General features: G+C 40.0%; 1 protein-coding gene and 1 pseudogene across 4 annotated transcripts in view; one reads left to right on the forward strand and one right to left on the reverse strand.

The window, feature by feature from the left end:
• The window catches only part of ATRN (attractin), a 175,848-nt gene that overhangs the window by 11,461 nt on the left and 149,119 nt on the right, over window positions 1–15,268 (forward strand). The window lies entirely within an intron of this gene.
• LOC101287867 (glyceraldehyde-3-phosphate dehydrogenase-like) lies at window positions 7,336–8,411 on the reverse strand (annotated as a pseudogene). Its single transcript, XR_007471989.1, has one exon. The product of XR_007471989.1 is annotated as a glyceraldehyde-3-phosphate dehydrogenase-like (transcript).

Consider the following 15,268-nt stretch of genomic DNA (forward strand, 5'->3'; position numbering starts at 1 on the left):
GAGGATGATGCTGGCTGTGGGTTTGTCATATATGGATTTTATTATGTTGAGGAAAGTTCCCTCTATGCCTACTTTCTGCAGGGTTTTTATCATAAATCGGTGTTGAATTTTGTCGAAAGCTTTCTCTGCATCTATTGAGATGACCATATGGTTTTTCTCCTTCAGTTTGTTAATATGGTGTATCATGTTGATTGATTTGCGTACATTGAAGAATGCTTGCATTCCTGGAATAAACCCCACTTGATCATGGTGTATGATCCTTTTAATGTGCTGTTGGATTCTGTTTGCTAGTATTTTGTTGAGGATTTTTGCATCTATGTTCATCAGTGATATTGGCCTGTAGTTTTCTTTCTTTGTGACTTCCTTGTCTGGTTTTGGTATCAAGGTGATGGTGGCCTCGTAGAATGAGTTTGGGAGTGCTCCTCCCTCTGCTATATTTTGGAAGAGTTTGAGAAGGACAGGTGTTAGCTCTTCTCTAAATGTTTGATAGAATTCGCCTGTGAAGGCATCTGGTCCTGGGCTTTTGTTTGTTGGAGGATTTTTTTTTTTTTTTTTGCGGTACGCGGGCCTCTCGCTGCTGTGGCCTTTCCCGTTGCGGAGCACAGGCTCCAGACGCGCAGGCTCAGTGGCCATAGCTTCACGGGCCCAGCCGCAACACGGCATGTGGGATCTTCCAGGACCAGGGCATGAACCCGTGTCCCCTGCATCGGCAGGCGGACTCTCAACTACTGCGCCACCAGGGAAGCCCTGTTGGAAGATTTTTAATCACAGTTTCAATTTCAGTGCTTGTGATTGGTCTGTTCATATTTTCTATTTCTTACTGATTCAGTCTTGTCAGGTTGTGCATTTCTAAGAATTTGTTCATTTCTTCCAGGTTGTCCATTTTATTGGCATAGTGTTGCTTGTGGTAATCTCTCATGATCTTTTGTATTTCTGCAGTGTCAGTTGTTACTTCTCCTTCTTCATTTCTAATTTTATTGATTTGAGTCTTCTCCCTTTTTTTCTTGATGAGTCTGGCTAATGGTTTATCAATTTTGTTTATGTTCTCAAAGAACCAGTTTTTAGTTTTATTGATCTTTGCTATCATTTCCTTCATTTCTTTTTCATTTATTTCTGATCTGATCTTTATGATTTCTTTCCTTCTGCTAACTTTGGGGTTTTTTTGTTCTTCTTTCTCTAATTGCTTTAGGTGCAAGGTTAGGTTGTTTATTCGAGATGTTTCCTGTTTCTTAAGGTAGGGTTGTATTGTTACAAACTTCCTTCTTAGAACTGCTTTTGCTGCATCCCATAGGTTTTGGGTTGTCATGTCTCCAGTCATTTGTTTCTAGGTATTTTTTTATTTCCTCTTTGATTTCTTCAGTGATCACTTCTTTATTAAGTAGTGTATTGTTTAGCCTCCATGTGTTTGTATTTTTTACAGATCTTTTCCTGTAATTGATATCTAGTCTCATAGCGTTGTAGTCGGAAAAGATACTTGATACAATTTCAATTTTCTTAAATTTACCAAGGCTTGATTTGTGACCCCAAGATATGATCTATCCTGGAGAATGTTCCATGAGCACTTGAGAAAAATGTGTATTCTGTTGCTGGAATGTCCTATAAATATCAATTAAGTCCATCTCCTTTAATGAATCATTTAAAGCTTGTGTTTCCTTATTTATTTTCATTTTGGATGATCTGTCCATTGGTGAAAGTGGGGTGTTACAGTCCCCTACTATGAATGTATTACTGTCGATTTCCCCTTTTATGGCTGTTATTATTTGCCTTATGTATTGAGGTGCTCCTGTGTTGGGTGCATAAATATTTACAATTGTTATATCTTCTTCTTGGATTGACCCCTTGATCATTATGTAGTGTCCTTCTATGTCTCTTGTAATAGTCTTTATTTTAAAGTCGATTTTGTCTGATATGAGAATTGCTACTCCAGCTTTCTTTTGGTTTCCATTTGGATGGAATACCTTTTTCCATCCCCTCACTTTCAGTCTGTATGTGTCTAGGTCTGAAGTGGGTCTCTTGTAGACAGCATATATATGGGTCTTGTTTTTGTATCCATTTAGCCAGTCTGGTCTTTTGGTGGGAGCATTTAATCCATTTACATTTAAGGTAATTATTGATATGTATGTTCCTATTCCCATTTTCTTAATTGTTTTGGGTTTGTTATTGTAGGTCTTTTCCTTCTCTTGTGTTTCTTGCCTATAGAAGATCCTTTAGCATTTGTTGTAAAGCTGGTTTGGTGGTGCTGAACTGTCTCAGCTTTTGCTTGTCTGTAAAGGTTTAAATTTCTCCATCAAATCTGAATGAGATCCTTGCTGGGTAGAGTAATCTTGGTTGTAGGTTTTTCTCCTTCATCACTTTAAATATGTCCTGCCAGTCCCTTCTGGCTTGCAGAGTGTCTGCTGAAAGATCAGCTGTAAACCTTATGGGGATCCCCTTGTGTGTTATTTGTTGTTTTTCCCTTGCTGCTTTTAATATGTTTTCTTTGTATTTAATTTTTGACAGTTTGATTAATATGTGCCTTGGCGTGTTTCTCCTTGGATTTATCCTGTATGGGACTCTCTGTGCTTCCTGGACTTGATTAACTTTTTCCTTTCCCATATTAGGGAAGTTTTCAACTATTATCTTTTCAAATATTTTCTCAGTCCCTTTCTTTTTCTCTTCTTCTGGAACCCCTATAATTTGAATGTTGGTGCACTTAATGTTGTCTCAGAGGTCTCTGAGACTGTCCTCAGTTCTTTTCATTCTTTTTTCTTTATTCTGCTCTGCAGTAGTTATTTCCACTATTTTATCTTCCAGGTCACTTATCCGTTCTTCTGCCTCAGTTATTCTGCTATTGATCCCTTCTAGAGTATTTTTAATTTCATTTATTGTGTTGTTCATCGTTGCTTGTTTCGTCTTTAGTTCTTCTAGGTCCTTGTTAAATGTTTCTTGAATTTTCTCCATTCTATTTCCAAGATTTTGGATCATCTTTACTATCATTATTCTGAATTACTTTTCAGGTAGACTGCGTATTTCCTCTTCATTTGCTGGGTCTGGTGGGTTTTTATCTTGCTCCTTCATCTGCTGTGTGTTTTTTTGCCTTCTCATTTTGCTTATCTTACTGTGTTTGGGGTCTCCTTTTTGCACGTTGCAGGTTTGTAGTTCCCGTTGTTTTTGGTGTCTGTCCCCAGTGGCTAAAGTTGGTTCAGTGGGTTGTGTAGGCTTCCTGGTGGAGGTGACTAGTGCCTGTGTTCTGGTGGATGAGGCTGGATCTTGTCTTTCTGGTGGGCAGGTCCACATCTGGTGGTGTGTTTTGGGGTGTCTGTGGACTTATTATGATTTTAGGCAGCCTCTCTGCTAATGGGTGGGCTTGTGTTCCTGTCTTGCTAGTTGTTTGGCATAGGGTGTCCAGCACTGTAGCTTGCTGGTTGTTGAGTGAAGCTGGGTGTTGGTGTTGATATGGAGATCTCTGGTAGATTTTCACCATTTGATATTATGTGGAACTGGGAAGTCTCTTGTGGACCAGTGTCCTGAAGTTGGCTCTCCCACCTCAGAGGCACAGCACTGACTCCTGGCTGCAGCACCAAGAGCCTTTCATCCACACGGCTCGAAATAAAATGGAGAAAAAGTAGAAAGAAAGAAAGAAAGAGGACAAAAGAAAATAAAGTAAGATAAAATAAAATAAAGTTATTGAAATAAAAAATAATTATTAAGCAAATTTTTTTTAAAAAGTAAAAAACAAAAAGGACGGATAGAACCCTAGGACAAATGGTGGAAGCAAAGCTATACAGACAAAATCTCCCACAGAAGCATACACATACACACTCACAAAAAGAGGAAAAGGGGAAAAAATAATAAATCTTGCTTTGAAAATCCACCCTCTCAATTTGGGATGATTCGTTGTCTATTCAGGTATTCCACAGATGCAGGTACATCAAATTGATTGTGGAGCTTTAATCCGCTGCTTCTGATGTGGCTGGGAGGGATTTCCCCTTCTCTTCTTTGTTCTCACAGCCCTCCGGGCTCAGCTTTGGATTTGGCCCCGCCTCTGCGTGTAGGTCGCTGGAGGGCATCTGTTCTTCGCTGAGACAGGACGGGGTTAAAGGAGCCGCTGATTCAGGGGCTCTTGCTCACTCAGGCCGGGGGGAGGGAGGGGTACGGAGTGCGGGGTGAGCCTGCGGCGGCAGAGTCCACCATGACGTTGCACCATCCTGAGGCGTGCCGTGCGTTCTCCCGGGGAAGTTGTCCCTGGATCCTGGGACCCTGACAGTGGCGGCTGCACAGGCTCCCGGGAGGGGTGGTGTGGATAGTGACCTATGTTCGCACACAGACTTCTTGGTGGCGGCAGCAGCAGCCTTAGCGTCTCATGCCCGTCTCTGGGATCCGCGCTGTTAGCCGCGGCTCGCGCCTGTCTCTGGAGGTCCTTTAAGCAGCGCTCTTAATCCCCTATCCTTGCACACCAGGAAACAAAGAGGGAGGAAAAAGTCTCTTGCTTCTTCGACAGGTCTAGACTGTTCCCCGGACTCCCTCCTGGCTAGCCGTGGTGCACTAACCCCCTGCAGGCTGTGTTCACGCTGCCAACCCCAGTCCTCTCCCTTTGCTCCGACTGAAGCCCGAGCCTCAGCTCCCAGTCCCCGCCCGCCCCAGCCGGTGAGCAGACAAGCCTCTCGGGCTGGTGAGTGCTGGTCGCACCGATCCTCTGTGCAGGAATCTCTCCGCTTTGCCTTCCGCGCCCCTGTTGCTGCGCTCTCCTCCTCGGCTCCGAAGCTTCCCCCCTCTGCCACCCGCAGTCTCCGCCCGCGAAGGCGCTTCCTAGTGTGTGGAAACCTTTCCTCCATCACAGCTCCTGCCCACTGGTGCAGGTCCCATCCCTATTCTTTTGTCTCTCTTTATTCTTTTTTCTTTTGCCCTACCCAGGTACGTGGGGAGTTTCTTGCCTTTTGGGAGGTCTGAGGTCTTCTGCCAGCGTTCAGTAGGTGTTCTGTAGGAGTTGTTCCACGTGTAGATGTATTTCTGGTGTATCTGTGGGGAGGAAGGTGATCTCCGCGTCTTACCCTTCCGCCATCTTCCTGGATTTCCCCTATACAAGGATTTTAATCAGAAGGTTTAGCAAGATGATCTTGTGGCAAATTTGCAGAATTAGGTTCATTTCGTACCCTTCCCTAAAATGTATTTAAATATCATGTCTTATGCGTCTCTTTTAATAGATACCATTACTGTCTTTTAATTGGAACATCATTTGGACTCCTGGTTGAGAAACACTGACCAACCCTGACCAAGTAACTGGTTGCTTTGGTGCATGTATTTGGTGCTGGTTCAGTCTCTGAGCTAACTTTAACTTCCTTTTAACATGAAATATTTTAAGCTTGTGGAAGAGATACAAAGAATAATAAAATGAACATCTGTGTACTTGCAACCTAGCTCTTCTGAATTCCTTCATATTAATATTACTACATAATTATATAAGTTGTGTAATATAAAGCATTACAGATATCACCAAGGTTCCTATATTACTCCTTCCTCATTCTGTTTACCTTAACTCTCCCCAGAGGTAACTAGTGTGGTGAAGTTGATGTTTATTATTTCTCTTGTATGTTTCTATTTCACTACAGATACACACACACACACACACACACACACACACACAAATGTCTTATTTCCAAAAACAAGATCATGTTTTCAAACTTTATAAAAAGTAATCATTCTGTAATATGTTTTTTTCCCACTCCTAAACCTATTTTTTTATGCTTTTGAGATGTTTGTGTTGATAAATGTAGTACTAGTTGATTTCATAGCTATATTCATTACAGAATTCCAATTTATTTACCTAGTTTTCCGCTGCTGGGCATTTAGATTTTTCCAGCTTTTGCTGTTATGAACAGTGCTACAATTAACATTTTTACATATCTCTTTGTGTACCTGTGTATGATTTTTCTCTAGGGCTTTGATCTTCAAATTTTGAAGTACCTCCAAAATATTTAAAAATTCTGTTTACTTCCTTGAGTACTTTTAGGTTAACATGCAGTTGACATACACCATTTTTAAAAAAGGTCTTTATGTAGTTGCAAAGAATGTCATTTCTGGTGTATTATAAATAGAGTTACTGAAAAAATCCATTATATTACTTTACAAAATTTATTGGGTACCTGCAAATTTTACAGCAGTTTGTTAACCATTCTCACTCTTTTTTTTTTTTAAACATCTTTATTGGAGTAAAATTGCTTTACAATGGTGTGTTAGTTTCTGCTTTATAACAAAGTGAATCAGTTATACATATACATATGTTCCCATATCTCTTCCCTCTTCCAGCTCCCTCATTCTCACTCTTTTTAAAAATACGCATTTAGGGTCTTCTTCGACAGTCAATTTTTTCAGTGTCCCTTTTTTTTTTTTTTGCCTAACTTCTTATTTCATTCTAATTCCTCTGTACAATTTTCCCCCCCTGGGTTATGAATTCTGTCCACTGATCTAAATGTCAGATAACATAAAACTCACCATTTTAAAGTGTACAGTTACGTGATTTTTAGTGTATTCATAAAGTTGTGCAACCATCATCACTATCTAATTCCAGAATATTTTCATTATGCCAAACAGAAACCCTGTACCTGTTAGCAGTCACTCCCCATTCCTCCTTCCTCCCAGTGCCTGACAACCACAGTCTACTTTCTGCTTATGGATTTTCTGTCCTAGGCATTTGTGGTCATTTGTGACTGACTTCTTTTACTTAGTGTAATGTTCTCAAGATTCATCCATGTTGTATCATATATCAGTACTTCATTCCTTTTTATGGCTGAATAATATTCCATAGTATACATATACCACATCTTATTTTTCCATCCATTAGTTGATGGACATTTGGGTTGCTTCCACCCTTTGCCTATTATGAATAATGCTGCTGTGAACATTCATGTACAAATTTTTGAGTGGACATATGGGTATGTCTCTTGGGTGTTTGCCTAGGAATGGAATTGATGGGTCCATGGTAACTCAATGTTTACTTTTTGAGGAAGTGCCAAACTTTTTCACAGCAACTGTACCAGTTTACATTCCTACCAGCAGTGTATGAGAGTTGCATTTTCTCCACGTTCTCATCAATACTTATTTTCTGAAGTTTTATTTATTTATTTATTTATTTATTTATTTTCTGGGTACAGTGTACTTTATTGATGGTACATGACAAGGTAGGGCTCCCTAAGCCCCTCCTCCTCCCCTTCCTCAGGGGGTCTGGGATGGAAACCACGTGGAGGTCGGGAGATTCTCAAGTGTGTTGGAGGACGGAGTTGGGGCAAGGACTCCCCAGCAGCAGAGGACCTCTCTCTTCCTCTCGTGCTCCTGCTGGGGCTGGTGGTCCAGGGACTCTTACTCCTTGGAGGCCATGTGGACCATGAGGTCCACCACCTGTTGCTGTAGCCAAATTCATTGTCATACCAGGAAATGAGCTTGACAAAGTTGTCGTTGAGGGCGATGCCAGCCCCAGCATTGAAGGTAGAAGAGTGGGTGTCACTGTTGAAGTCATAGGAGACAACGTGGTCCTCAGTGTAGCCCAGGATGCCCTTGAGGGGGCCGTCCACTGCTTGCTTCACCACCTTCTTGATGTCCTCGTATTTGGCAGGTTTCTCCAGGCGGCAGGTCAGATCCACAACGGACACGTTGGGGGTGGGGACGTGGAAAGCCATGCCAGTGAGCTTCCCATTCAGCTCAGGGATGACCTTGCCCACAGCCTTGGCAGCGCCAGTAGAAGCAGGGATGATGTTCTGGGCAGCCCCTCGGCCATCACACCACAGCTTCCCGGAGGGGCCATCCATGGTCTTCTGGGTGGCAGTGATGACATGGACCGTCGTCATGAGTCCCTCCACGATGCCGAAGTGGTCATGGATGACCTTGGCCAGGGGGGCCAAGCAGTTGGTGGTGCAGGAGGCATTGCTGACAATCTTGAGGTGGTTGTCATACTTCTCATGGTTCACGCCCATGACAAACATGGGGGCATCGGCAGAAGGGGCAGAGATGATGACCCTCTTGGCTCCACCCTTCAAGTGAGCCCCGGCCTTCTCCATGGTGGTGAAGACGCCGGTGGACTCCACCACATACTCATCACCAGCATCACCCCATTTGATGTTGGTGGGATCTCACTCCTAGAAGATGGTGATGGCCTTTCCATTGACGACAAGCTTCCCGTTCTCAGCTTTGACTGTGCCATGGAACTTGCCATGGATGGAATCATACTGGAACATGTAGACCATGTAGTGAAGGTCAATGAAGGGGTCATTGATGGCACCAATGTCCACTTTGCCAGAGTTAAAAGCAGCCCTGGTGACCAGGCACCGAATACGGCCAAATCCGTTCGCTCCGATCTTCACCATCTTGTCTCCGGGACGCAGCTGGCACTGCACACAAGACACGGCTGTCTTGTCGAACGGGAGGAGCAGAGAGCTTTTCATTCATTTATTTTTTTAAAAAATATTTATTTGGTTGCATTGGTCTTAGTTGCAGCACACGGGATCTTTGTTGCGGCATGTGGAATGTTTCGTTGCAGAGCGAGGGCTCTTCGTTGCAGTGCGTGGGCGTCTCTCTAGTTGTGGCGTGGGGACTTCTCTCTGGTTGTGGTGCGCAGGCTCGGTAGTTGCGTCACGTGGGCTCTCTAGTTGTGCGCGCGTGCTTAGTTGCCCAATGGCATGTGGGATCTTAGTTCCCCAACCAGGGATCAAACCTGTGTCCCCTGCATTGGAAGGTAGATTCTTAACCACTGGACTACCAGGGAAGTCCCATTCATTTATTGTTATAAAATTATTTATATAAATAAATGAATGAATGGCTATCCTAGTAAGTACAAGCTGGTATCTCATTATGGCTTTGATTTGTATTTCCCTAATGACTATTGGTTTTTAGTATCTTTTCATGTGCCTGTGTGGCCATTTGTATATCTCCTTTGGAAAAATGTCTACTCCAATCGTTTGACCATTTTCAAAATTATTTGTCTTTTTATTGTTGTGTTGTAAGAGTTCTTTATATGTTCTGGATATTAGACCCTTTTCAGATATATGATTTGCAAATAATTTCCTCTGATTTTGTTGGTTGTTTTTCACAAGAACAACCTTGATAATGCTTTTTACATACAAAAGTTTAAAATTTTGATGAAGTCTAATTTTTCTTTTCTTTTTTTTTTTGTTCATTTGCTTGTGCTTTAAGTGTCTTTCTTATCTAGGAAACCATTTCCTAATCCAAGGTCATGAAGATTTACACCTGTGTTTTCTTTTTAAGAGTTTTATAGGGTTAGCTTTTACATTTTGGTCTTTGATCCATTTTGAATTAATTTTTGTACATGCTGTGTGAGGTGGTGGTTCCACTTCATTTTGTTGCATGTGGATATCCAGTTGTTCCAGCACCATTTATTGAAGAGACTATTTTTCCCCCATTGAATGGTCCTGGTACCCATGTCAAAAATCAGTTAACTCTAGATGAATGGGTTTATTTCTAGACTCACAGTTATGTTCCATTGACCTATATGTTTGTTGTTATGTCAGTACCAGACCATCCTGATTAGTTTGTAATAAGTAGTTTTGTAATAAGTTTCAAAATCTTCATATATAGTTTTAAAAAAGTTTTATTTTGAGATAATCATCGATCCATATACAGTTCTAAGAAATGATAGATTTCTTATATCTGTCACTCGTTTCTCTTAATAGTAACATCTTGCATAACCATAGTACAAGAGCACAACCAGAATATTGGCATTGATACAGTCCATCAACCTTATTCAGATTTCACCAGTTTTACGTGCACTAATTTCTGTGTGTACGTGTATTTCCCCCATAGAAGTTTATTCTAATATAGTTCTATGCTTGAAGATAGTTTGAGTATCCTATCTTTTCTGTAATAAGGATTTGTAAATAAATGATTTTTTTCAGCTTTCTATGACCATGAGACCTCACATGCTGAAGATTTTCTTCTGAATTAACTAATTATTACAGTTACTTGTAGTATATAGCTGAGCACATGACACAAATCTAATACACGTTTTTTGAAAAAACTTTTAAACATTTTTTATTGGAAAAGCATCTCTTGTTGAGATGGATAGTACTTTTAAAAATCTGTGATGAGGGACTTCCTTGGTGGCACAGTGGTTGAGAATCTGCCTGCCAATGCAGGGACACGGGTTCGAGCCCTGGTCTGTGAGGATCCTACATGCTGCAGAACAACTAAGCCCGTGCACCGCAACTACTGAGCCTGCGCGCCTAGAGCCTGTACTCCACAAGGAGAAGCCACCACAGTGAGAGGCCCGCACACTGCAACGAGGAGTAGCCCCGGCTCGCAGCAACTGGAGAAAGCCCTCACGCAGCAATGAAGACCCAACGCAGCCAAAAAAAAAAAAAAAAAAAAAAAAATCTGTGATGAAATAATTTACTGTTAGAACGAGACAGAGTTTAGTGTAAATATTAATCCCTTTTCCCCTTTTGGTAAATGTAAAACTAATAAAACTTGTTAACATAAATAAGTTTTAAAATTATTTTTAAAAATATTTATTTATTTATTTTTGGCTGCATTGGGGCTTAGTTGCAGCACGCGGGATCTTTCATTAATTGTGGCACGCAGGCTTAGTTTCCCTGTGGCATGTGGCATTGCAAGACAGATTCTTAACCACTGGACCACGAGGGAAGTCCCAAATAAGTATCTTTAAATGGAAGAAACTTTGTTGTGGCAGGGTCTGTCAAGTATTTGAACTCCTTTTAAATTATATGCCAAAAGTCAAATGATAGTCTTTCATCGAAAATTCGTTTTAAGTATGTACCAGGCAACAGCTGAGTTATATCTGCCTTCAGTTTTGTTGTAAGCAAAAAATTGGAAACCACCTGACTTTCAAAAGGATTTGTTACCTAGTCATTAGGAGTAAAATTGCTGGGTCAGAGCACTTCAATTTTAGATATTACTAAATTGTTCTTAAAAGGGATTGGTCTAGATTTTACTCCCATGTTTGGGTTCATTTTACTCGTTCATGTTTGGGTGTTCTAGTTTTTTTTTTCACTCCAATCTGATGGGTATGAAATTGTATATGGTGGTTTTATTTTGCATTCTCTTGATTACTAGTAAGAGTGACTATCTTTCAATATGTTTAAAGGCCATATTTCATTTATGTTCATTTGAATTGCTTTTCCTTGCCTTTTGCCCATTTGTCATTTGGGTTGATTTTTAAATTAGTTTATAGGAGTTCTTCATATATTCTGTATATTAATCCTGGGATTATATATGCAGCAATGATCTTCTTTTAGTAAATGGCTTATTTTATTTTACAGTTCAAAAATTTTACCTATAATTGATTGGATAAATAATTGATAAGAAGGAACAAATATTACAGAAGAATTCTGAATATTATAAGCAGATACTTCCCTGTCTAGGATGCGGAGCTTAATTTCTCTCCACTGCCCTCCTTAAGTATAGGCAGTATTTAGTGACTCTTATCCAAAGAGTAGAATATGGAGAGGGGAAAAATAGTAACTTTACAGTGGAGAAACTTGGCAAGCACTACCTTGACCAAATGATCAGGGTTAACATTGCTGTGGTAAAATGTGTTGATATCATGTGCCCCCTGATATGATGTGATTAGGAGGGTATGTTGCTTCTGTGGCGTTTTTCCCAAAGCCCCGTAACCCCAATGTAATCATGAGAAAAACATCAGACAAATTGAGGGACATTCCACAAAATGCTTGATAGTACACTATCTCAAAACTGTCAAGGTCGTGAAAAACAAGGAAACACTAAGAAACTGTCATAGACCAGGGGGGAGACAAAGGAGACATGATGAATAAATGTAATGTGGTATCCTGGAACAGAAAATAGTATATTAGTGTAAAAACTGGAGAACTTCGAATAAAGTCTGGCGTTTAGGGAATAGAAAAGTACCAATATTGGTTTCTTAGTCTGGCAAATGTATCATAGTAATTTAATATGTTATCATTAGGTGAAACTGGATAAGAGGTGTCTGGGAATTCACTGTATCATCTCTGCAACTTTTCTGTAAATCCAAAATTATATTTTTAAAAAATTTATTAAGAAATTTTTACTTAATTTTATTGAATCTAAGATGCCATCAATTATAAGATACACCATTATTTTATGTACTACTAAGAAAGAAAAATGTTTCTAGTATTATTAAGATATTGGTATCAGTTCTAAGAAGCACCTTGATTTCAGAGATATTAAATGAGAAAAGAAAGGCATGTCTTTGAACAGATGAAATATGGTCTTTTCTTAAATTGGTAATGCATTCAAAAGCTACAAAGGGATATATGATAGAAAGTTTTCCTTTCCCTCTCTGGGAATAGTCTGTCATCAGTTGTGTAGCTTTCCAGATATGTTAGCAGCATATATAAACAATTGCATATTTTGTATGTTCTTCCTCCTCCTTTTTACATAAGAATGGCATATTTCCCCAATGATCTGTACTTTGCTTTTCCCTCTCCATCCTCACTGAGCAGCATATCTTAGAGATTCATACCAGTACATTTGAAAAAAAAATTCTTTGGTATTCCATTGCCTGGTTGTGTCTTAATTTATATAAAGGTGTTGAATGACCTTGTATCCATGTCATTTCACACATTTCTGGGTGTATTTTTAGGTTTAGTTCTCAGAAGTAAAATTGCTTTATCAGAGGGATATGTGCATTTTAGATTTTGTTAGGTATTGCCAAAAAGCTTTCCAAAAAGCTTTCCATAGAGATTTAGCCAACTTACATTACCACCAGCAATTATGGCTTGTCTTTAACTTTCTTTATGGTGTGTTTTTAACAGAAATTTAAATTTTAATGTAGTCAATTTTATCACTTTTTTTCCTTTATGGTTTGTGCTCTTTTTGTTATATTAAAAAATTCCTTTCCTTTACTGACCTTGTCAAGATATTCTCCTGTATTTCTTCCTCAACGTTAAAAAATATTTGCTTTTTCACTTTTTTTTTTCTTTTTTTTTTTTTTGCTGTACGTGGGCCTCTCACTGTTGTGGCCTCTCCCGTTGCGGAGCACAGGCTCCGGACACGCAGGCTCAGCGGCCATGGCTCACGGGCCCAGCCGCTCCGCGGCATGTGGGATCTTCCCGGACCGGTGCACGAACCTGTGTCCCCTGTATCAGCAGGCGGACTCTCAGCCCTTGCACCACCAGGGAAGCCCTGCTTTTTCACTTTTTGATCTTTCTTCTACCTGTAATTTATTTTTATGTATAGTTCGTTATGACCTAATTTAGTTATTTTTATTTGGTAAGCAGTTGTCCCAGTCCCATTTATATAATAGTATACTTTCCTCCCTACAGATTTGAAATACACCTTAGTTACATAAAACTTCAAATTTCTCCTGGTTGTTTTTAGCCCTTTGTTCCTTTTATTTCAACAAAAATCCTTGTTGAGATTTTTGATTGGAATTTCACCTGATATTGAGATTAGCCTGGAGAAGTTCGTCATGTTTATCAATAGAGTCTTATCATCTAGAACATGCTTTATATTTCCACTTATTTAGATACCTTTTATGTCTTTAAGTAAATTCTTATAACTTTTTTCCAAATGGTCTCACATACTTTTATTGGATTTACCCCTAGATGTATAATTTTGTTGCTGTTGCTAAACCTAATTGATTACTGTAGTACATAGGAATGAAATTTTTATTTTTATTTTTATCAGTATTATCATTATAACAGTAAGCAATATTTAGCTCATAAGTCTCTATGGTTATCTGGGTGACTTGGCTGATCTCTGGTGAGTTTACCTGTATGGGTCTAGGCAGGAGCTTAGCTGGGCTTATCTGGTAGGGATGGGGTGTCGAAACTCTCTAATCCTCCTTGAACCAGAAACTGTCCGATTCTTACCATCGTTGTGATGGTAGAAATGCAAAAGCAGAATTGATTTTCTTATATATTGAACTTATATCTAGGAAACCTTCTGAAATTCTTGTAGTACTTAGAGCTTGTGAATTCTACTAAGTTTTCTATGTTGATAATCATGCTGCCAATAAGTTGTAATAGTTTCTTTCTTTTTTTTAAATAAATTTATTTATTTTTGGCTGCACTGGGTCATCAATGCCGCACGCGGGCTTTCTCTAGTTGCGGCGAGCGGGGACCACTCTTCATTGCGGTGCACGGGCTTCTCATCGCAGTGGCTTCTCATGTTGCGGAGCATGGGCTCTAGGTGTGGGGGCTTCAGTAGTTGTAGCACGCAGGGTCAGTAGTTGTGGCTCACGGGCTCTAGAGCGCAGGCTCAGTAGTTGTGGCGCATGGGCTTAGTTGCTCTGCAGCATGTAGGATCCTCACGGACCAGGGCTCAAACCCGTGTCCCCTGCATTGGCAGGCGGATTCTTAACCACTGCACCACCAGGGAAGTCTGTAATAGTTTATTTCTGATCTGTATACTCTGTGCTTCTTTTTCTTGTCTAATTATTGAATTGTTTAAGGTCTATAGGACATTGTTGAACAGTCTTGTTTCTGACTTCAAAGAAATCTTCTAGAATAGTGCCTGGCACATAGTAGGTGACCAGTGATCATATAGCTTTTGTCCTTTAATCTGTTAATGTGTTAAGTTACACTGATAGACTTTCTAATTGTTTGACCATCCTTAATATCCCTGAAATGAACTCAATTTGGCCATGATATATTTTTTAATGTAGATTTTCTGGATTTGATTTGGTAATATTTTGTTTTGGGTTTTTATATCTATGTTCATTAAGTTTTCTTTTGGCAAGGGTATCACATTTTGTCTATTGTCTTTATTTTGTCTTCACCCTTAAATGCAGATATGTTTGGGGACAGAATTTAAGACCGTCTGTATAGAAGACTGGCCAGTTCAGGGAGTTGGGCTGAGCTACTGTAGGAATAAGCTTGGATGAGAATTTAATCTAGGGCATCATTGGCCTAGGGATAGAAGAGGGACAAAATGGGGAGAGAAGAGGGACAAAAATTGGAGTGGTTTTGTAGGCTGAGTGAATGGGGTGAGGTAAAGGAAGAGTTGATAAGTTTTGAAAGGTAGGGTGGATGATGACAAAATTGTGGGGGGAAAAAAGAAAAACCAAGAGGTAAAAAGAAGTGGATTTAATTACTTAATTTTTTTTTAATTACTTAAATTTTTAATACGGGAAATACTAGTCTGAAAGGGGTCTGGCTTTGTGCTAGAAATATAGTTTGGGCAGTTGTTATCATATAGACGCTAGAGGAAGCTGTGAATGCATATGGGATTGCATCTAGGGGGATCATAGAGAACTGGATTCAGGACAACTCCAAGGACAGAGCCCAGGATTTGAGCAAAGGAATTGTCCCTTTTATGGAGT

Source organism: Orcinus orca, chromosome 16 (assembly GCF_937001465.1).
Source record: "Orcinus orca chromosome 16, mOrcOrc1.1, whole genome shotgun sequence".
Taxonomy (NCBI): Eukaryota; Metazoa; Chordata; class Mammalia; order Artiodactyla; family Delphinidae; genus Orcinus; species Orcinus orca.